Source organism: Lissotriton helveticus, chromosome 1_2 (genome assembly GCF_964261635.1).
Source record: "Lissotriton helveticus chromosome 1_2, aLisHel1.1, whole genome shotgun sequence".
Lineage (NCBI taxonomy): Eukaryota > Metazoa > Chordata > Amphibia > Caudata > Salamandridae > Lissotriton > Lissotriton helveticus.
Genome location: NC_136058.1, coordinates 281,140,045 through 281,162,274, shown reverse-complemented (window position 1 = coordinate 281,162,274; position 22,230 = coordinate 281,140,045). Strand labels below are relative to the sequence as shown.

Sequence of the window (22,230 nt, the reverse complement as noted above, 5' to 3'; positions counted from 1 at the left end):
ATCAAAATCACATTACCAGGCTCGGTCCACTAGGTAGACCCGGAGCAACATGGCCGGTTTTAGCCAGCTATACACCACATCCTGCCATTGAAGAAATGACAGATGCAGAACTATTAATTCAACTAAAACAAATAATCAAAATACATAGACAAAAGGTTCAATATGTAATGCGAACTCTAACAGTCCAACCTCCTATAAGGATTCCACAACACACCCCTTACCAGGGGAACACAAATAAAATCACACCACAGACTATACAATAAGTCATTGGTAAATTGCCCGCAAAACGGGAACAAATTCCATTCTGGATAGCTCAAAAAATTACTCAAATCGAGGCAGTATTTCCCGATACTACACCTCATGAGAAACTCAGGATTCTAACAATCTGTTTACCAATGGGGATCACACCACACCTGGAGTACTGTGACACTTTGGGTACAGTCTTTGCTACAATCTATACAAAAACCCATGGTGTTCCGTCTATGGCGGTAATACCAGACGTCCTGAAACAGATTCAAAATGAATACGGGGCAGAGCCTGCTTTAAATCTAGGTATGAAAGTACTGAAAGATTTTAAACAGGTCTCAATAATAATATTAGCTAATATTAAAGGTGAGGCAGCATCCATGGCGATCCGCCAAAAATTAAGAGAATTTGATATAACTGAGCAACCATATGAACTGGCCAGAATAATTGAAAAATCCTATGAAGAACTAGGTGGAGATAGTTTGGGTGGGAAACCCCAACTAACTGAAAGTCCTGAAAAGGTCTTTATTAAAAACACTCTCACTGTTCCTAAAAAGAAGTGGGAGAACACTAAACAAACTTCTAAAGAGAAGCTTTCTCAATCCCAAGGTAGGTCTCCTCAAAAGGAGCCCTCTGAAAAGAGGTATAACCTCAGGAACAGGGATAATTTGAGAAAACCTGATAGATATCAAGATACTGGTATACGTTCCTCTCATACCTTTCAGACTTCCTCCCAGAAATCGGAAAGAAGAGGCCGATCAGAACAAAAAGAAGAACGCGTGAAGTCCAAAGATGATCAACACGTTCCAAAAAATATGAAAACCCAATTCACCAAAAAGAAGGTAGCAGGTCTAAAAATCAGACATGCCGAGGATCTTGAGGACACAACTCAAGAACGGGGAGTGGGTTCAAACAATGTTGGACAGCGCAGCAGAAGTAACCATAGCTCGCAAGATCTTGAAGGATCATCTGGAGACAGTGGACCTAAATGAGTACATCCAGGTTGAAACTGCTGATACCAAGGTTAGTGTCCCACACAAGTTATATGATTAACACTCCGGATGGAGGGGGATATAACTAGGAAAATAAGAGCACGCTTTTGGGAGAAGCTCTCTAAGGGTTATGACATTTTTCTAGCTGAAAAAGACTGGCCACCTGAATTTGTCAGGGAGTGCCCACATGGCGAAAACATCATTATGCCAGCCTTCTCCAATCATATTCCAATTTATTTAAAATATACTTATGCCAGAAAATGGGATGTAGCCCAGGCTCCTGCATTATACAAAAATCATGTAGAATGGGATGAGGGTTTCCCTCACCATAAAATACAATTAAAAACTCAACCGACTGCACAAAGGCAGTACGCAGTTAAGCAAGAAGCTAACAAACAGGTCAGGGAGATCTTAGATCAACTTTAATACCAAGGAGTGATTGAAACATGCCTGAACTATCCTTTGTTTCCTGTCTCTAAACCAGACAATACATATCGTCTACTTTTGGATTACAGACATCTAAACTCTTGTTGCAAAACCTTTGCAGTACAAAATGCACACAGTGCAGCACTAATGAATAACATTGTGCGGAAAAAATATAACACCACATTAGTTATTTCTAACGGTTTCTTCTGTCAAAACATTGCACCAGAAAGTAGGTATTTGACCGCTTTTTCAATTATGGGGACACAGGGTCACTTCTGTCGTCTCCCCCAGGGATTCAAGAATAGTCCAGGGTTATTTTCAGCCAGAGTAACAGAATTACTACAAACCTATGATGATAAGTCATTATCATATGTCGATCACATCTATCTAACGGATGATGACTTGGATAGGCACTTGAACAGGGTGAACACCATAATACTTTGCTTTGCATCTGACGGGTACAAATTCAATTTTAAGAAATCACGAATTGCCCACTTAAACATCCTTTTTCTAGGATACGAATTATCAAGTGAAGGCAAAAGCATGGCAGCACACTTTCTAGAGAAATGTGCGCTGCTCCAACCTCCAAAAACGCTGTAAAACTTACAGTCGATTCTAGGTTTACTGAATTTCAGAAGAACTTACATTGTAAACTATGCGGAAAGGGTTAAACCTCTCTACGAATTAATCAAACCTGATTTCAAAACAACTAATTGGACTCAAAAACACACAGAAATTTTGCATTCAGTGCTAACAGACATGTTAGTAACAACACATTTACAGACTCGCGTAAACATACGCAATCTTGTAATCCGAATCATTCCAGGAAGATGCGGATTCATGTACTTAACCTTTAATGAAGGAAAGAAAGTACCAATAGCTTATAAATCACACTTGTACACACAAGCTGAAATGAAATTCACTTCTACAGAAAAAATTCTGACAGCGGTTCAAATTGCAGGAGCAAAAGAGAGAGCCCTCGCACAGGGAAAACACATTATGGTCGTTACTCCTGTACCTGCCTAAGAGGCAGTGACAAAGTTGAGCATTCCAAATGCAAAGGCTTTACATCCGAGATGGATACAATGGGTTAATTCTCTTGCTGCAACAGACATTGAATACGTTTTTGACCCCTATTTGAAAACACAAGAATTTCTACAATACGAAGCAGAATGTCCTCTGCCCACTGAGATTCTGCCTCTAGAACAGTACAAATGTATAATTTATACTGACGGATGAGCACAGCCCGTAATTGGGGGTAAACAAGCTTATAGTGCTGCGTTCGCGATCGTTAAAGGTCTCTGGCGCGATGGTAAATTCCGACCTATGGTAACTAAAACACAATCTCTCGGAGATTGTACAGCTCAGTGAGCTGAACTATAAGCATTCAAGATGGTGCTAGAAAATACCGATCGCGAATTCCCCACACTAATAGTGTGCGATTCATATTATTGCATTCAATCTTATAATGAATATTTGCAGAACTGGATTGAAAACGGTTTCAAAGATGTGAAAGGTGGCACAATCAAGCATAAGATGCTTTGGGAACAAGTAGTTCAGTTACAGAAGGAACTACAAAAAGCTCACGTGATCCATACACTGAGTCGTCAACGTGATGGCGTTCACGTTGCAGGGAATTCATTGGCTGACGAAGCCGCGAAGGCAGCTGTGAAAACAGCTTCCGTAGCTGCAATCACTCGTTCAAAAACGAAAATAGAAGGCGAAATAATGCAAGCTGTCACTGCTTCATGCAAAGACAGTGGTAAAACATTACCAAAAGGCTTTCCACTCAAATACTCATATATAACTGATGCGAATAATGTTCCATTTGCTCGAATCCCTAGAGTGGGGGATAGAGTAATTCCAAACATGGAACATAGATTAGGACTAACCTTAGCAGCACATGAAGGACTTGCCTCTGCACACGCAGGCGTTTCCGCCACTGTGTCATTAATAAAACAGCGATACTGGTGGCCGCACATGAGGAAACAGACCAGAAACTACGTTTTGGAATGTGAAATCTGCCAAAAGATGAAAGTATCTACAGTGAAACGTCCTGCGCAGACGCCCCTGTTAATTTCAGATAAACCATTAGCTTGCGTTTACCTGGACCACTGCGGTCTCTTACAGAGGGATGGTAACTATAAATATATATCATGGTTGCAGTGGATTGTTGCTCGAGATTTATTTGGATTTGGATTTTAAAGTCTATCATGTTGGTTTTTTTTGTTGAAATTTTCTTTATTAATTTTCCAACAAACTATGTCGGTACATTTCAACCAACCAGCCTGGTACAAACCATCAAAATGAGCAATTAGTCATAGTAGCATTTCAATACATATTTGCTTTAGCAGACTTCTCTGCATCTCCCCCCTCCCAAATATCTAACAGGATGTAAAAGTTACATTCTCATGCACACATACTATATCAATGCTGCTACAGAGGGTTGCAATACTATGCATTAGTGACCCCAATAAAACCAGCATTCCAAGCTATGAACGGCTCCGAAATATTTCGTGGTCTAGAGGTGGGTGGCAACAATTCCCAGAAAGTAGTGAGTTGTGTGTGCCCATATGCAATCTCCCTAACCCAGTCATTAAAGGAGGGCACTCGCCTTCTACACTAATGTACTGCGACCTGGCGTTTCGTAAACAAGAGAAGGAGTGCATGTAGCTTGCGCAGCTTAGGCGTGGTGTCTTTTACATATCCCAATATACCGAAAATGGGGGACGGCTCTAGTGACACCCCCAACATACTGTTTATGGACTCAAAAACCTTCACCCTGAAGTCCACAAGTCTGGGACAGTGCCATGCCACGTGCAGAAAAGTGGCCGGGGGGCATAGCCACATCTCCAGCAGTTGCTGTCAGCTCGGAGGCCCATCCGATGCAGACTGACCAGCGTTCTATAGTATCTATGCAGATACTTAGAGTGAAACAGCCTTAGCTTATAATTCGGAGAAAGCTCCGAGAGCGGCCCTCAACAATAGTACCACTGCGCGTCACTCAGCTGTGGATCAAGCTCTTCATTCCAATGCTTAAGAGAGGGCGGTATTATTATCATTTTTTTTTTAACTTTATTAAATGAAAAGAGAAGGCAAGTACAAAACCAATATACTCCTTTGTCATTTCTACAGTAGGTTTGTCCACACCATCAGGCATCTGAAGAACTCATAAGCCATCTAACGCAGAATCCTACAATCTTAACAGAACACAGATTGTTTCCGACTTATATGTCATATTCCCCCATAAAACAAGGAGGACCCCCCAAACAGAAAGAAACAAAAAATAATCGTTCCACATCAGCTACCATGTACAGTATCTAGTCCTACCATCCTGTAACAGCTGCGAGCTAAACCGAACATAGCAATATGTGCACCCCTCTCCATTTAACACTAAACATCTGCAGATTCTTCTTGATTAAGCAGATACATCCTCAACGGCTCCCATATGTCCCTGGGCCTCGAAATCTCGGGCAACTCCTCAGCATATGCCACCAAATGGTCTCTGCAATAGACCAGGTCTTTGATCCATAAGTCCACCTTTGGTCTGCTTCTGCCCCCCCCCCACGTAATCGCCACTCTCCGAGCCGCCATCAGCAGTGCCAGGCGCACAAACTTGCCGGTTACTCCTCTAATGTGCGGTATACAACATAATAGACAGGCAAGCGGATCACAGCGCAGCTCCACACTCACCATTTCTTTCAGACAGTTCACCACTTTTTCCCAGAATTCCCATACTGCCTGACAGTCCCATGCCAAATGCATAAAATCCGCATTTTCACGACCACAACGTTTACACTCCGCAGATGCACGCAATCCATACCCATGCAACCGTAGTGGGGTATAATACACTTGGTGTATATACTTAAAGTGAACTATCCTCAAATTCCCATTCATACTCAGCGTACCTGTTAGGCCACATATATATTTCCAGTCTGTCTCAGAAATGGATTCAGGCAAACAAGCAGACCAGCGCTCCCAACTACGATCTCGGACCTCCACACTTTCGAGCTTTATCCTTTTATACAATTTTGAAACTAAACTTTTATTGCTGGCGGTGGTGAGCGCATACTGTAATGAGGCCAGCGTGGGAGGCTCTTGTGGGTATGTAGGGTAGTGTACCTTAAGTGCATGTCTCAAGCGGTGTATTGCAAACCGAAACAGCAACGATTTATTGTTGATATAAGCCAAATCCTCCTCCCCCAGTACAGAGCCATTCACATAAACATCTGAAATATGTCTGAGGCCCGCCTCATGCAATAGACGGAGCGATGGCGTCTCCTGTGCCACATTCAGCGCAGCGTGATGCTCCAGGTATAACGCCGGTGCATAGAGCGGCAGTTTCCGTGCCAGATGCCCGATGTTCCACCAAGCAGCAATAGTAGCGTCCACCGAGTCAATCTCCGCCTTCGGGGTGCCACGCCTGCACTGAGTAATCACACTATGAAGCGGGATCGGGGCTGCGTCACCCCCCTCCACCGCGACATGCGGTGTGAAGGCGTGCGGCCTGTACCAGTAATACAAATATTGAGCTTGTGCACTCAACTAATAAACATAAAAATCAGGGGCCTCAAATCCACCTTTCTCGTACCCTTTAGCCAGTATTGTCCACTGCACACGAGCATGTCTTCCTCCCCATGCTAGCCTAATCAACTGACTCCTTATAGTCTTGAAAAACTGCAGTGTAAGCACTATGGGAATGTTAAGAAACAAATAAAGAAACCGCGGTAGCACCACCATCTTTATCAAGGCAATTCGGTCCGCTAGCGACAGCGGCAGCACTATCCAAGCAGCTACCTGGCTTTCCAATGCCGAATATGCTCTACCATAATTCTCCCTAACCACTATCTTTGGGTCCCTGTGTATCCAGGCTCCTAGGTATTTAACCGGATCTGTGGTCCACACCAATGGGAATTCCAAATCTGGACATGTGGTCGATGTAGTCAATGGTATTACAAAAGACTTATCCCAATTTATAGCAAGCCCGGACAGGTGACCAAATCGGACATATTCTCTGAGTAGTTGTGCCAGATATTTGGATGGTTCACGAACAAAGAGAACCATATCGTCTGCATAAAGTGATATAACCTCCGGCCGGAAGTTAAAATTAAGTGCTGCCTCTCTATGTTGCTCAGGGATGTGGAATTCCTAAAGCCCGACGCCCAGGACATATTGTTTGGGGTCAAGGGCAACAAGTTTTCATGTGTATTTTGTCCTTGGGACAAGTAGGCCCACCCCTGCAGTGCAAACCCTTTAGCTGCCAGTTTGCATTGCCATATTATGGATTAGGGAAGGGCACAGTCTGCAGTTAAGGTAATCTTTTTGTCAATATGTTTATGCTGTTCAAACCTGTATTTATGGTTCATTAATTGAAAACCTTTATTATTAGGGTGAGCTTTCAAAGTAAATCTTGTAAGCACTAACTGCACTACTGACAGTGCTCCCAATATAAAAACGTGCACACACGTTTTTAAGGTTTAGCAATATTAGGCTATGTATAATCCTCCCAGGATGCTCTCTGATTTGATGCAAATATTTGAAGAAGTTTGAAAGCAAGATTGATGATACTTTGCTTTCAAAATAAAATGTTCATAAAAAAAATGAAAGCAGGAAAAAAACATTTAGCTAAACAACTGTAAAATGTCTCGTACCATTTCTTTGCAGCATCATTTAGTAACATGTTTTTGATGCATGCTAGTATTTCCCAAAAATTATTATAATGGACAATCAGTGTAACCAGTTGCACAGTTCCAATAAGATTATGGGAAACAAAAATAAACAAGCATTGGCAAAGCCAGTAGGTCTGAAATTGGTGGGCAGCTTTTTAGTTTTGTCAACGTGTGACTTGTTTTGGCATGTTTTTTGTAAAACTTTATTGGTGTGGGAGCTGCTGGGCCCTCACCATTATAACAAACATTGGCAAAAGCAAAATTGTTTTTGGTCTCAAAAAGCACACTCTGCCACAGTAGTTACTCGGACTGAACAAAATTACTTTGTGTGCCGATATGCTCCATCTGAAAGAGCAGAATGCTGTCACTCACAGTGAAGCCAGCCAATACAGAGATAGAGACAGACTTTTAATAAACACAAAAGGTCATGGTCAACACCAGATCAAATTAGGGGCACAATTATTAAAGAAAGTCTCAAAAGGGCACCCCTGGTATGTGTCCTTGCATTAAGTGCAGCTATATGGCTTTCGTGAATTCCCAAAAATGTACACAAGTAGGTCAAGAAATAGTACTCCTAGAAAATATTTGTGGACTGCATTTTATCATGAGCAAATATGCATGTGTAGATTTGCTCATGTGAAAATCTAAGTGTTTGAAGTTTACTTTCCCTCCAACCACTTCTTTCCCAACTCTGGAAGAAGGTTTACATCTGTCATTGTCAGGAGTAAATTTCCAAAATGTGTCAGTATGGGAAAAGATTAGAGAGGAGTTGCTGAAACCCCTTAAAACATGCACGTTAGTAGGTTTGCACAGACTCAAAAGGGCTTTCTAACCCTGGAACTATTGCTTACCACTACCTTCAGCCCCAGTATGTAGATCTGCGGAAACGTGGCAACAAAAGGGGACTGCAAGTATTCAAACACTCCTATGGTAGGAGCCCTGGCATAATCAAGAGAGACTATATCAGAGCTCTTATATAATGCCATAATTTGTCGCTGCACTACATGCAACCAAAGGGACATGTGGATTTTGTTACAGGACAAGTAGATTTATGAAGCAACCTGCCCCATGGACAAGTAGATATTTTATTAAATTCCACACCCCTGGTTGCTGCCTGATCACACACGCCAAAGGTTCTAATATCAATGAGAAGATTAGTGGCAACAGGGGACACCCCTGACGTGTGCCTCTTCCTATGAGGAAGGAGTCTGATGTGAGACCACCTACCCTTACCCGCGCTCTCGGCTTGGAGTATAGCACCGCTATCCACTGCAGAAACAGTGGTGGGAATCCCATATGCCGCAACACATCCATAAGATAGTGCCATTCAACCGAGTCGAACTCCTTGGCTGCGTCTAAGAACTCTGCCGCTGCCTGCAACCCCGGCTCTAAAACATGGAAAAGACCGTTCGCAGATTATAAGACGTGGAGCGCTCGCGTATGAAACCCGACTGATCTGGCAGTACCAATTTCTGCATCAGTGGTTGTAGGCGAGTTGCCAGAATCTTGGCCAGAATCTTAGCGTCTATATTAAGCAGAGACAACGGGCAATATGAATCGCACCTATTTGGTGACTTGTCTTTTTTAAGTAACGTGATCACCAGCGCCTCTCGCAGAGATGGAGGTAATCCCCAGATTTGTGAGCCTCCGCATACATTTCAAGGAGATGCGGCACCAGGAGATCTGCATATTTTTTTATAAAATTCAGCCGCCAGTCCATCCGGCCCAGGCGCTTTACCATTAGCTAGTGCCGCAATCGCCGTTTTCACATCTTGTTCTTCTATCGGTAGACACAAATATTCTCTATGAACATCAGACAATCAAGCGCACGCTATATCGTCTAGGTAGTCAACAATTTCTGTCTCTGACACCTGCCCACGAGACCTGTACAGGTCTGCATAAAATCTCAGAAATTGTTCCAATATGTCTCCATGATCAAGATGTTCATCTCCCAGGTCATCAACAATTCTATCCACTCGCGGTTGTTCCATACGTGTTTTGATCCGAAGCGCTAGATCACGCCCTGGTCGTCCCCCTTCCCCGTAGCGTCTAGCCGTGTGCCTCCGTGACAGGTACTGTACTTCAGTGTCAGGTAGTTCCTCAAAATCTTTGAGCAACTTCTGTAAATCCGCTAGCATATCCGCTCTAGGGTCTGCCTCATATCTGCGCTCCAGCTCTCACAGTGCACCCAAAGTGTTCCTCAGCTGGGTACGTATGTCTTTCAGTATACCCGCCGCTGTGCTAATGCAGACTCCTCGTATTGTGACCTTAAAGGCCTCCCACAGTGTAGCAGCCTCCGCAAGTGAGCCCTTGTTGAGCTCAAAATACTGCGTAATGGCATCTCTGACTGTCGATTCATATACAGGATCTAGCAAAGCTTCAGATCGCAGGCACCATGTAAAAGGCGGGCGTCTTACTGAGGGGAAGAGCACTTCTAGCTTAATTGGATTGTGGTCTGACAACGTACGAGCCACCGGAGTAATCCCCCGCACCCAACCCATCACCTCTTCTCCCACTAACCAATAATCCAACCTTGACCAGCTGCCGTGCGCAGGCGTCGCATGTGTTCCTGCCCTCACCTGCAGATTTCTAACACGCCACACATCTCTCAAACCAAACTCTACCATTGCACAGTTCAACATCTTGGCCACTTTAAGGGTGCGGTGGGTTAAAGGGTTAGATTTGTCCAGTTCTGCATCTAAATATGTATTTAGGTCGCCTCCCAACAATATAGGTGTCTCCGCCCATTCTCGCAACACCCCACATACTCGCTTTACACAGGTCACATCATCCGCAATGGGACCATACATATTCACTATAGCAACCACTCGTCCATTCAATCTACCACAAACCATGGCGCATCTACCTTCCTCATCCTTATACATGTGCAGAGGTTGAAAGTCCACTCCCCTCTTCATCAGTATCATAACCCCCCTGGCATAGGAAGAGTACGACGCGGACAGTCTATAACCCGCCCACCTACTGGCCACTCCTCTATCTGTATATTTAGTTAGATGTGTCTCCTGCAGGAGAGCTATATGTATCGTGTGACGATCCAAATACGCCATCACCCGTCTAACTTTTTTCGGCAAATTCAGGCCCCTGACATTCCAGGTCAGCATTCTACATGTATCAGCCATAATGTTCTAAGCATCGATAATCCATTCTACATCGCCCATTCCCAGAGGAGCATCTCTCCTGACGGTTCAGCCTTCTTAGCATCCACCCACTCGCTGTACGTACCATTGTAGTCACGTGAAAAAATAAATTGTGAAACATATAACTCATAAATTACATCAAACCCCACTTCACTCCTTCCCTCCCTCCACCCACTCCAACCTCCCAATCAGGTCGAGAAAAAATCCCACTACCCTCCCATCGGTTTGTATTGAACTCCATACAGACCCACCAATCGGGGAAGCGGGTCAGCAGTGATTATCTGCACCTTAGTGCGGCTGCCGGCCTTCAAAAGCCTGCCCCAACCTCCCCCCCCCCCCCCCCCCCCATCGGTTTCCAAAAGTACATATCTTATAGTTACGAATACCACATATTAAACAAACAGCGTTCAGTGTCAACTAGGTTCCATTCGTCATGTCCATCATCTCGACCATGTAGACAACGTTCGCAGGATATCCGGTCTCCACACAGAGCCAAGAGAGGGTGGTATTAGTATAGGGGCGGTGTCTTGCATGCGAGTATAGAGACGCGTGACAAGCTTGCGTGAGGACGGGAACTATCATGTTGCTTTTGATAACATTTGTACCCTGTTTTACATATTTTGATGGCTCAGCTCTTTCTTTGGAGCTAGGAGCCAAACCAGACCCCTGGCTCGGGTCTCTCCAAAGCTGTCAAAGTTCCCTGTGAAAAAAAGTCTATCCCACGACCGTACTGTGACTAGAAACAACTGAAATAATTGGGCCTGCCAAGGAGAATATTCTATGATGGGACAGGTTTTCCTGTACCAAAATATCCTTGTGTGGTCATTGTAAAGGATCCTCCACTGCTTTTAGGGACCCTTGGTTGTTGACTGAAAGGGTATGAAAGGAATTAGTAACATCAATATATTTCAATAAAAGTTAAAACAATTTGGCTCCGCAATAATGACAGAGAGGATGAGGTTTATAAGCAAGTTTTAGTAAGGTTACAAACAACCATATTTAGTAAAATCAATGTACCCAAAAACAATACGTATCCATGTAATTGTGAAGTCTGAATATATATATTATAAAGACAATGCAAAATATAACAAGATACAAAGCACAGAATATAAAATAGATAGATTATATAAATGAGCTTCCCTAATAAAAATAAAGGTTTGAAAGTGGCAAGGGTAATTTTAAAAGAGGACGGTGTCATCATCGTAAGAACCAAATTAACATTCTGGGGGAAGAAACGGGCATTCAAGCATGAAGCTCAACATCCTGGGCAAGGGGTATCTGCAGAGTTCCGAAAGGTCTTCTCTTTGCATAGTCAGGAGAGATCAGCTAAACTATTCTAAGAAACACACAAATAATACACAGTAGAAGGTTCTATAAGCTCCGTCCCACGGTCTCTCTAATGACGGCTCAATCAGGAGACGGGGTTCTCTGGGAGCAGATAGACTCCCCAGGCTCCCAGTGTCAAACAAAAATGTAAAGCTGTGCAACCTTGAAGTTAGCAAAAGTTTAGTCTGCGGGGTACAAGAGATTCTTTACCATCCCTACACACTACTGATAGCGCGGACTGGGCCCTAAATTTTTTTTTTCGTATATAGACACCACTTTACCATCCTGCAGGGTTAAACCCTGCTTTTCGTACTAAATCCTTCTACTTTCTAGTCATGCACCTAGAATGCTGGATTAGTAATCAAGGAGCAAAACAGACATTTCAAATTTAAATTACATTAACAGTTTAAATTCATTCAATTATGAGAGTTGTATTGTATTTTTCAAATCTTTATTTCTCCTTAACCGCATGCGTGCGGGCGGAATTCCGCCCGTACGCTGGGATTTACTCATTCCCATGTTTCATGACGAGCTGGGCTCGTCATGAGCGTGCGAGGAGGCTACCTCATGACGAGCCCAGCTCGTCATGAGCGTCGAAGGGGTTAAGAGAGTAGTAAAGTTATTTTCTTTAGTTTTGTCGGTATTTGGTTAGTTCATAAATCAAATAAGTTTACAGAAATTCCATCAAAGGAAAATGGTTGGAATAAAGCATCAAAATATAATTTGCATTAAGCGTGTTCCATAAAGGAAATCTATGGAACAGGATCAGAGCTTTAGATTTCAAAAACCCATGAAGAGTTTGAATTCATGGGAAAGAGTGAAATCAGAGGAGCGTAAAGCTTGAAAGCCAAATTAAAGTAGCAGAACTTCCCTGAAAGAGTAGTTCATAAAACTCAGTGGAGTCTCAATTAATCTAAGAAAAACAGCATACAGTTGCAGTAGCAATCTGTAAAATCAAATAGCAAAGAGAGTCAAAGGGGGACAGTATTAGCCAAAAACCACCAAAATTCCGGGCAGGGAAAAAAAGCTGTTCCATTCAAACCTTATATGAAACATAAGAAATTAGGACGTTCAAGAAATTCAAGATTAAAACATTGCTTCTAAGGTAATACAACTTGTTCAACCGTTATTTTCTGCAGTGATGACAACATTTCTAAGCATGTCAATTTAAGGTCAAGCTCCTAAATTATGTTGTGCGCAACAATATTAAGCCCGTTCTTAGTTAAAGAAAGCTTGCAACATAACCTTTCTCTAGCCTACATGGAAGACCATGGCTGCCTATTTATTGAGAATCAACACATTTCAAATGTGTGTCAGTTTAACGTTAAACTTTACACTCTTCGTTGTACTTTTAGCTAAATTAATACATTTTTTGCCACAGGACGGTGCTAGGTGATAACATGAGAGGGAGCAATCCTCCAGCTCTCGCCGGCTGGCACTTCCTCAGCGCCTCTCCTCTTTTAGCCCGCGTCAAGCAGTTACTTGTTCTTACCTCACACTTGTGCCCCGCAGGTTGCGGGCGTACTTTGCTTCGCCTCAGGGCGCCCTCCTCCTCCTCGCCGGAGGAATTACCTCCTGCGCCCTCGTACTGCGTCAGAGATTCGTTTATTGGGCGCGCTAGCTCCACTCGTCGCGCGCGGTGTCCAGTCAACGGAAGGTTGGCGCGAGATCCGCATCACCTGCGTGCGTGCTGCACTGCCAACGAGTGCCCCATCCACAACATTCTTGTACTCCCCTACCCTGGCGAGGCTCTAGACTTCTAGACTCGAGTGTCTGAGTGACCCACGGATATGCCAGGGCAGCAGTCTTTTCAAGAGAAAAATCCCTGTCGTTTCGTGAAGTGCTCCGATTTTGGAGGAGGCAGAAGCTAGTCCCTTTGCGACAATCGGTAAAATCTCTTCCTTTGTTTACACATGTCTCTTTTTGCCTATGATTCAGGCCCTGTTCTAGAGGGTGGGCCGGGTGGGCCCGGCCCACCCAAAGATGAGCCTGGCCCACCCAAACAGGAGCCTTGGCCCTCGCAGTGAGGGCTTGAAGGCAGGCGTGCAACGCACAGGTCGTGTGTGTCAGCCCGGGGAGACAGCTTCCCGGGCGCACACACAGACAGACAGTTTAAGATTATTGCAGCCGCACCAAAGTACTTAACAGGTCTTTAAAGACAATTAACATGTTAACGAGGCTTTGTTTACTTTTTTCACCCCTTCATCTCTGCATGTTGAAAGGGAACAAATCCTTTCTTGGACACCGGTAACCTTTGATAACCTTTGCCTACGTCCTGCTGCGTTGATATTTCTTTTTCTATGCAGCGCAGGGGAAAAGTGGTCTGTTTATTCCTAGTCACCCCCTGACCCCTGCAGCTGCTTATCACATCAGGCTGTGACACAAAGTATGACTAATGGAGTAGGTAAGAGAATGTGTTACAAAACAAATTATTTTTAAAATCTGCACAGGCCCAGCAGGACACATACTTCGTATGTGCTTCATTTAAACAGTTTTTATAATTTCATCGTAGCCGATGCTAGTCAACAATAAAACAATACAAAATGCCCAGATAAAGTTGGTGATTAATGATCCTGCTTTAGAGCAATCATTTGTCTGTTAGTATTTTTTAAATGCAGACGCACTGTATTTTTATGTGGATAGCTCAGTGGGTTACTGCCTCTGTCACAGAGATCCTTGTGTTACTTCAGAAGTTAAAATCCTAACAAAAGGCAGTGAACAATGAACTGCCACCAAAGAGCTGCAAACAAACATGAATGGTATAATTAGAACTTCGCTTTTTTGGTTTTGTGATATAGTTAGAACTTCCCAAGTCTTTCATTATTCTAATGTTGCTAAAATGAGTATGTTTGGGCAGATCTACATTTTTATCAGTAAAGCTGACCCCCATGGAATACTCTTTAAATCCTACGGTTGTGTTTCCCCAGACCAAACCCCCTTAAAATATACTGCCCACCAGAATGGATGACACGTGATTCCTACACCTTGTAATCCTCACACACTTACAGAGACAATGACATTCCCTGTAGACTGATCTACATACTTGTATGATTCATTGTCTCTGTAAGTGTGTGCGTTGTGTAAAGTACTGACACACACTACATTGGTATGAGCAGCACTATACAACAAATTAAATGCATATGAGAGAGAGGATACGTAAACATGAGGGGCACTGGTGGAGGGTGGTAGTAAGGGAGTCTGAGGAGGAGGTCATGAGGGGGAGGGGCTACAGAGAGATGAGAGGCACTGGTGGAGGGTGCCAGTGAGGGAATCCGAGGAAGAGGTCATGGGGTGGAGGGGGGAGCTAGGGAGAGATGAGGGGCACTGATGTAGGGTGGTAGTGAGGGAGTCTGAGGAGGAGGTCATGAGGGGGAGGGGCTACAGAGAGACGAGGGGCACTGGGGGAGGGTGGCAGTGAGGGAATCCGGGGAGGAGCTCATAAAGGGGAGGGGCTATGGGGAGATGAGGGGCACTTGTGGCGTGTGGCAGTGAGGGAATCCAAGGAAGAGGTCAATAGGGGGGGCATGGATGGATGAGGTACACTGTTGGAAGGTGGTAGTAAAGGTGTTTATGGAGAAAGAGGTTTTTGGTGCAGCGCCAAAAAAGACTTTTGCATCAGCGCTGAAGCCGGCCCTGTCATGGCCTTTCTGTTTTTGTTTATTTAATTGGCAGTTGGGCCATAAGGGCCACTGTGGAACATACTTTAAAGTGCGTGCTAATTATATTTATTGCTCTATTCAATGTTTTAAGTATGAAGGGGATTTTACTAAAGTTTTTACCGGGAGATGGTGCCTGACATGGGGCGGGGCCCAAGGTCATCTGTGAGATAAGGTGCACTGGAGAGGAATAGTGGCTAATCAAGCTTGTAAGGGAGTGCGTTGAAGAGTCCGTGGTCAGGTGGAGGTAGTAATGAAGAGGGATTCTCACTGAAGGCTCGCACAGAGGGAGCCCGAGAAGTGTCACTTGCCTGATACTCCCACCTCAGACACCTCCTCTTCCCATCAAAGGGACATTACATAGAAAAAACCCTTTTTGAGAGTGATCACATTTAGAAAGAGATTTTGAAAAGAGTGCGTTTTACCGGGCCTTGTAAGACTAAGAAGAGATAAAGGAAGGCCCTGAAGCAGGCCTGCCTAGACATATATGCGACAAATCGAGCCCGCAGTGGCCCACCCAAATGCGTCCTTGGCCCACCCAATTAAAAGTTCCTGGAGCCGGGCCTGCTATGATTGCTTCCGCAATCATTATTCGATCACCTATGTTTCTTTTTTAATCTTGTATTGGGCGTTTTGTGTTTATTTTCCAAAGGAGAAACATTACCAGCTGTTGCTGATTCCCCCCATTGTTTACAGCTCAGTTCATACCCGGCCAGGTGTAAACTGTATATAATTAGGGTTAGCTGAGGGTTGACATGTAAAACATGTTGCTACTTGCCATCCCATTGATCTGCTTTGCAACCCCATGCTCTATAATGAAAGGCAAGAGTGCCTTAGTGTTTTGTATGCTGCATACTCGCACTCATTTGGACGGTGGCACCCTCTTTGGACTCACTTTCAAGTTACAAACCAGCACAGTGACTCCATAGATCTCAGCAGATATCACAAGCCTGAAAACATTGCTCACTCACCCTTCAAAAAATGTATTATCTCCATTGTTTCAGTAAGATCACCCTCCAAACCCACCCAGCCTCACCCGTTCTTTAGCTTTATTCGATTTTGGTTTAAAATCATAAAAGCGTACAATTAAAAACAATAATAATAAAAGTTACATACAAAAACACAAAATGGCAAGAAGATAAGACAATTGTCCAAGTTGCAGGAGTAAGTTCCTTGGTTTCATAGGAGAATTCATAGTTATCCATACCTATGGCCAATGTGCGTTGTTACGGGGTAATTGAAAGCAGGAAAACCGCGACCACACAGTACACGGATGTTTCTACCCCTCGAGTAAGTTGTCTCTGCCTTTGGCTTTAGTCTAGATGTGTATGCCTTGCTTGGATAAAAATCATGTAGATCCCAGATGGATATAGGGCCATCACCTTCACGGGGGTACAAAGTTTGCAGGTAGGGAACGATTAAACTACTTCTAAATTTTATTAGAACTAGGTCGCCGGCAATATCCTTTTGTAGGTGGGCCTAGCCAGCCCACCCTTCTAACAGACATGATTGTGCCGTCAAGATCTAGGGACAGGGGCCTATTTCTAGTTAGCCAATACGTGACTTTATTTAGTAGGTCTTGTTCCCACTCAGTTTTTCCAGGTTTAAGTGCTGGGACTCCCGCAAGAACACACACGAAGGGTGCTGCCTCCGGAGGTAGCTGTATGTGAGTGGTATTATAAGGCTCTACTCTTGTAGCAGTGTATTGTAAAGGACCAGGTTTGGAGTGGGCTTTAGGGGCGATAAGGGGTGGTAAGGTAGAGACTAGAGGATGAGTTTGATTATTACTATTTGTACCAGGTGGGTTGGAACAAATTGGTGTTACAGATTTTTCAATGGGAGTTAGGTTGGCCTTAATACTTTTCTCTATTCCCAACAGCCTTTCCTCTAGGGTGGTGATTTAGTCAATCAGTGGGGAAATGAGTGATCTAACCAATTGTTCGATCTGGGACAAAAAATTCTGATTGAAAGAGGTTGTCAGTTGGTCTATTTTTCCTTCCAAATTTAGGGGGGGGGTTAGTTACAGTCAATGGGGAGCTAGAACACACTTTTTGTAATTTAGGTTTGTTCCCTGTGGGATTGACCCCATCCCACTTCCTTTTACTAGATAGGGACTGGGGAAGTACTATATTTTGGGTATTTGCGTTTTTGGGTAATGGGGAGTATTCCAGTGAGCTGGCAATTGGAGTTGATATACTGATTCGTTTCGCGGGGCAAGTAGGGGGACTTTTAATTTCATTTCTAACTTCCACAGTGGCATACCTAGTTTTGCAAATGGAATTTAACTCGTCCAACAGCGAGAGATGTTGCGCTATATCATTCGTTGGGTCGGGTGATTGGTTGGTGACTGTGCTATCTAGTGTCTTGCAGGGTTCATACGTAATAGCAATGGGCGGAGATGTCCTACAAAGCTCTTGTGACCCAGAACGTAAGCCTCTTTGGCTGGTAGGTATATTGGTCACCCCCTTGCAAGTCATCATGGAGTGTGCTACTAATAGAGTATAGCAAGGCCACAAGACAATCTGGGGATGTACAGGAATTTTCGAATAATGTCCAGTGGGGTAGTCCCTTGCCAGAAATTTGGGAGGGGGGAAAAGGTCGTTACCTTAGCGAAGTAATGGAGTCAAGGGGAGTGGCCCCGTCCCGTCCCCCTCGTGCCTCTGAGGGCCACAGAGGGCCCGCCCTTTGCCCGGGCTTAGCCCGGCGCGTCCCGCGCGCGTCCACGCGGGACGAGGAAGTGGGCAGTGCTTTATGCGCCTCCTGGCGCTGTGTGATGAGGGGGGCGGCGTCCTGCACACGAGGCTGGTGGGAGGTGTAGTCCTGACCGGCGGAGCCAAGCCCGGCCAGTCAGGAAGTCCAGTGCAGGTCCAGTGCAGGTTACTCGGCGGAGCAAAGCCCGGCCGCCACGCTAAACAGGAGACAGGAGACAGATGAGAACGCCTCAGCGGAGCTGAAGAGCTCGGCCGGCGTGGAGACCCCTTGACAGCCCACACTTGGTCCTCGGCAGTGGGCAGTGCTTTATGCGCCTCCTGGCGCTGTATGATGAGGGGGGCGGCATCCTGCACACGAGGCTGGTGGGAGGTGTAGTCCTGACCGGCAGAGCCAAGCCCGGCCAGTCAGGAAGTCCAGTGCAGGTCCAGTGCAGGTTTCTCGGCGGAGCAAAGCCCGGCCGCCACGCTAAACAGGAGACAGGAGACAGATTAGAACGCCTCAGCGGAGCTGAAGAGCTCGGCCGGCGTGGAGACCCCTTGACAGCCCACCCATCATGGCGGCTCAAAAGTTGTAAAATATATGATTATTAATCCCTTTTTTATTATACTGTAGTCTCACATTTTGAATAACAGGTTGTTTGACAAATGTGCAGTTAATGGTCATGCAGGTGGTATCTACGTTTGTGATACAGGAAACAAAGTGCTGTATGGGAGGAGAGAATAATAAGACTTAGGTTGGTGGGTCTTGGGCAGGAAAAGAGAAGTGAGGACTCGGTTGAGTGGGGTCAATAGGTTAGAATGGTATGTTCCAAATCCTTAGGACATAGGAAAAAGTCTGGCATCCTGTGTGTTCATGGCAGCTGTTCAACGAGTTTGGCTACTATTGCATGTCTTGCAAATCTTGTGAGAAGTCTTTAATTTGTTTGCCCAGTATGTAGGAGTCTGATAGTTTAACTGCCTTATAGACAACACCAAAGGTCCTGAAACTGATGTGAGTGAGCAGAGTAAACATTTTCAGTTTTCTGAGGGTTGGGATTATCCTGATGAAATTCTGAAGACTAGATAGAGTGTGGGAGCCAGTAAATCATTGTTGATTTTGAGGTGCACTAAAACTACCGCCCTAGGCGTTTATGGTGTCATCTTAACAAGTCAATGCTAGTGCTACATGGCCCACTATCCCCCCAAAAATGAAGTTTGACACTTATCTCAGTATCTTCACAAGGCATTGTAAGATTAATTACGTAAATTTATTATTGCTAAACTCCAGAAACAATGTAAATCTGCTTGCTGCTCTTAAATGTGCAACCCTGCGTGCTTGCTGCTTGTCCATGCTTTTGTTGTTATTATGAACTTGTGTGTCGATTTTGAACGTCTGTATTTTTTATCTTACACAAGCCCAGGCTTTATAAATCCTTGATAGGTATATTGCCAGTAAAGGTTTCCTGTTGTCGTATCAGCAAGAACCACTTTTTGCATGGCTTTGTTGCTGTGGCATTATGATGTCCATCTCCGTGTATATATGCTCCAAGATAGTCAACACATGCTGGCTTACGTAATCCTCGTATGTTTCTCCCTCCCCTTAAGCATGGCCCAAGTACTGCTTCCTTACCTTGTGAGTGTCCCACTGCTGCCTTCCCATTCTGGTTCGGGCCACATTTGTCTTCTACTTGCAGCACTCACTCACTAAGAGGATGTGTTCGCAACCCATCTCCCCTCCTACCCTCATCTCCCTCCCCTAAAATAACAACAGTAGCAATGCTGCAAAGAAGAGAAGAAACAATAGAAACACATTAAAAAAAACGAAGGAATGGAAAAATGCATATGTCAAAATGTAACACTAAACCCATAGAACAACTGGCCTATCACCCAGTCACATAGTCTTTCACCTATGTTCGCGGATGAACACCTCTTGGTTTCTTCATCAGAAATCAGAGTAGAAGAAAGAGAAGTCCCAAGATTAGCATCATCCCACACATTTTCTGCTTCCTTTCCACACTTCACCAACCGTGACATACTCCACCAATCACCCTTATGCATTCCTTCCACATTGGATTTGATTTCCGTGATAACAAAAGTTCTGATAAACTTGCTCCTTCCTTTTTTGCAAAATTGAGGTTTCTTGATCCAGACCTTGTCACAAACACTCCACACCATACTCTTCACACCATGCTTATGATGAAACACATCCTTGTAGATTTTTTAGGGTTCACTAATTTTACTTAATGGTTTCCTAACTGAAAGAGGATTCCTCTTTTCTGCACCTCAACCACCCTGAAAGCATCTTGGTTTCACCATCCTTTCTCTAAAAATGTGGAACGGAGTCAAATCGGTCACAACATTTGGAGTTGTTCTATGTGCCCATAACTTCTCCCTAAGCAACTCTTTGAGAGAATTACCACTCTGTTCAGCTTATTTTTCAAATGTCTTCACCAACCATTTTATGGCATTAACTTGGGAAGAGAGCAGTTTTCATGTGTCTCATTCACATATCACTTAAAAACTCTTGCAGTGCGTAAGAAGTCAACTGCACACCATTATCAGCTATATTGTCATTAGGTAGCCCTACTCTGGCAAACTCCTCCTTAAGAAAATCAATAACTAAGTAGTGACGGTACTGATACAACTCGCCGAAACCCATTTGGACGTGTAATCCACCAGTACCCAAACACATCTCAATGACGGATGCAGCAATTTGAATGGCCCACCGATATCCAAACCCAATTTAATCCATGGTTCTTGTAATCGCCCCAGGACACAGGGGCACCACTCTGGTAATTTCTTTTGTCACTACGTGCACACTACTTGCATTCCTTGACCAACAATTCAACCATGCGATCCATTAGGGGCCACTAATAGCTCTCTAATAGCTCTCATGAACTTTAGACTTCGTCCTGTTCCCCCATCCCTAAATGTCCTTCATGCACCAAGTTTAAGCCTTATCACTCAATCCTACTGGAGGCACAAATCTGAAACCTATATACAAAAACTTGCAATCCACAGTCCACTCATTGTGTACAGACCAAAAACCTTTCACATTAAGCTCCATTCTGGCCATCCTTTGACTGAATACTCATGTACAAGATATATAACACCATAATCCTCCTTGCACTTGTCCACGCAACATGCACTCTACACTCCTGTGCCTCTGATCCACAAGCAAAGGGGATAAACAAACATCAGTGAGATTAGATGATCCAGCTAGATATTCCACTCAAACATTGAAGTCTCTTAAGACTGCATCCTCCTACTAATGTGTCAGGTTGCATTATTGCTGTCCCCGCACGAGAACAATGCTGTGGCCTGTGGTCCGTTTCCTATCACAAAAGGTAGGCCCTACAAAGAGAATTTAAAATGCTGGATGCCCCAAGTGCAAGCCAACGCTTCCCTCTCGATCACCGAATAATTCTCCTCTGGAAGCAAATGCCACCACTCTTTCCTCTCCCTCTACTATCTGGGATAGTACAGCTTTCAAACCGTTCATACTGGTGTTGGTAGTCAACTTGTTTTCATGAATACATCAAAATATCCCGGGGTAGGCCATTTTACAAAACGTATATTAATGATCACAAGATCACAGGGTTCACAGAGCACTGAATAGCAGGCACAGTTCTGTTCTCTGTGCCTTATACTTTGTGAAGAAGGAAAGAGGAGCAGCTAGAAAAATGCCAGAGTCATTCTCTTACAACTTCATCTAGACCTGTGAGATATCAAAGTAAGGATTTCAGATAAAAGCTACAACCTTTGAGGTTAAAGGCCAGACATGCGACTGCTGAAGTTGTCTGACTATTTTGGGAAATTTACACTAGAATGGATGAAAATCCTACATCATTTATGAAGAGATATAATTAGCCCTGAAGAAGCATCGGTACTTGCGGGATGAAATTTGTTTGCTGTTTTGACCATAATTTTTACAAAAGGTAAAAAAAGACCAATGTTTGACTGCGAACAAAAATTGTTCTATTTTATTTTGGAAGATAGTTTGAAAATACTTTTGACTGGTATGGTTCATTCTTACTATTTACAGACTGCTCCTTCTATATGTGTTT

At 44.0% G+C, this 22,230-nt stretch overlaps 1 protein-coding gene and 1 long non-coding RNA gene across 5 annotated transcripts in view; one reads left to right on the top strand and one right to left on the bottom strand.

The window, feature by feature from the left end:
* RNF220 (ring finger protein 220) overlaps window positions 1-13,446 on the bottom strand; it is a 1,024,387-nt gene extending 1,010,941 nt beyond the window's left edge. For all 4 annotated transcript variants that reach the window (XM_078671729.1, XM_078671730.1, XM_078671731.1 and 1 more), the window contains exon 1: window positions 13,310-13,446. The gene's annotated coding sequence lies outside the window, so the exon portion shown is untranslated. The remainder of the gene's footprint in view (window positions 1-13,309) is intronic.
* A 67-nt stretch (window positions 13,447-13,513) lies between these two features.
* The window catches only part of LOC144801122 (uncharacterized), a 507,427-nt gene continuing 498,710 nt past the window's right edge, over window positions 13,514-22,230 (top strand). The window contains exon 1 of the long non-coding RNA XR_013604998.1: window positions 13,514-13,705. This is a non-coding gene — a long non-coding RNA (uncharacterized LOC144801122). The remainder of the gene's footprint in view (window positions 13,706-22,230) is intronic.